This window comes from Mustela nivalis (genome assembly GCF_964662115.1).
Source record: "Mustela nivalis genome assembly, chromosome: 15".
Taxonomy (NCBI): domain Eukaryota; kingdom Metazoa; phylum Chordata; class Mammalia; order Carnivora; family Mustelidae; genus Mustela; species Mustela nivalis.
Genome location: NC_139034.1, coordinates 56,729,238 through 56,731,178, shown reverse-complemented (window position 1 = coordinate 56,731,178; position 1,941 = coordinate 56,729,238).

Below are 1,941 nucleotides of genomic sequence, written 5' to 3'. Positions count from 1 at the left end.
CCCGCGCTGAATGAAGTTTTAGAAAATGACTTTCAGATGTTAGATTCCCATTCTGGTGCTGTCTAACCACCACCACCACCCCGCCCCGCCCCACCTCTTGCCGTTTATAATCTCGTAAAACTCATCATCTTTGTTTGGCTCTGGACAAAAATGAAAAGACTCGTAAAATAGCATTGTAGATGAGAGGGGGACTGATACCAATTTGAAATGCTTCAGCTTAAGACCACTACCAAAATAATAATCATTGCCCTTCCACTGTACTTACCTTTTTTAGTTTGTCAGTTTGCCTCTTTTGCTGGAGCTCTCTAACCCGTCGGGTTATTTTAGGCAGTGCCCGAAAATGACTGTGACCCTCTTTATTTGAACTCTGATCAGAAAGCTGCCTAGTTCTCCTCGGGTTTTTTTTTTTTTTCTTTTGTCCCCCCACCCACCCACGCCCACCACTCCCACCCCCACCCCACCCCCAACACCCCCTCCTCTAAACCAGAAAAGTAGCTGCTGAAAGCAGAACAGTTGCCATGGCAACCTCTTGGCAGCTTCCTCCGCGGGCGAGTAACAGTGCTGATTTCCCGAGGAGGGCTGGGTGGGAGGGGGTGGAGCTCTGAGGAGGTAAAGGAAGGTTACTGTGCACTTCGTTAATATGCAAAACCACTTACGCAGTGCTGGATGCGCAGTGAGTTAGTGCAAACAAAGCCATGCTTGATCAGCTAACACGGACTTTACACACTAGTTGATCTGTCCAAGGATGCAGATGTTGGCTCAGAAAGAAATTTTGCAGTTGGACAGTGAAGGACACAAGAGGTAATGCTACAAGAGGTTAAGCACGATTTTTGTGAGGGTTGGTGAATAAGGACAAAATAAACAGAAGCTGAGGTGTAATTGCCTTGCTCCTCTTTTGCTTTGTTCAAGGAAAAACACAGCCCTCTAAATCACAGCGATGGTGTTTTCTCTGAAATTCTAACATACTGAAGTTCAAGTTTGCATCAATTAAACTCTATGTAAGATAAACCAATATGTTCAGATATAAGCAAGTATAGCATAATTTGGTTTGTGCTTGAACAAAACATACGGCTCAAGTAGCATCTTTCACCTTGGAGTTTTCAGACAAAGCAGCCGCTTAGAGTAACTTGGGGCTGGGAGTGGGGGCGGATGCTATTGGATCTCTTTTCTCTCTCTTTCTCTCTCTCTCTCTCTCTCTCTCTCTCTCTCTCGCTGCCCCTCTCTCCCTCCAACTTTGATAGATCCTCGTTTGTTTCCTGGGGGCTGGACAGGGTGGACATCAATCCTCAAGAGAGTCCTGGGGAGACTGGTGCAGAGTGTTTCTGGCAGAGGTCACCTGCATGAGGAATGAGCAGCCTGGCTGCGAGCGGAGGAGGCGGCCGCCAGCCCCTTCCTAACCCCGGGGCCTGCAGCCTTGCATGTTAAAGAAGAAGCAAGCTGATGGAAAGCCCGCAGCAGTGAGCTGACGTCTGCCCAGCAGGTGTCACTAGGGATTTAAAGCTTACCAGACCTTTGGGAGGAGGCCTACGAAACAGCCAAGTAATGATTAATGAAGCTTACTTTAAAATATTTTTGAGAGGCTATAAGTGAAATAATTCCAAGGAGTTCGCCTTCCAAGGGAAGTTAAAATCATAGCTACAGCTTGGTGTGAAAGATTTCTGGCCCATTCTCTCCAAGGCTCTATCTCCATTTCTGAGTCCCCATTCCAAAAACCAGACATGGGCATAAAACTCCCAGAAGGCACACAGTATCCTGCACGATGGGGAAAATATACAATGCAATGCTGGAGAAAGTGTAAGAAATGATTATTATGGTAGGGATTCCCCCTTGCAAAACCAACCTCCATGTGCTAACCCCGTACATGTTGATTTTGTAAGTAATCTCAGAGTAAGATCAGAGTCCACTCTAAAAATGCAAATGCAAATACAGTCTCTGTATAAA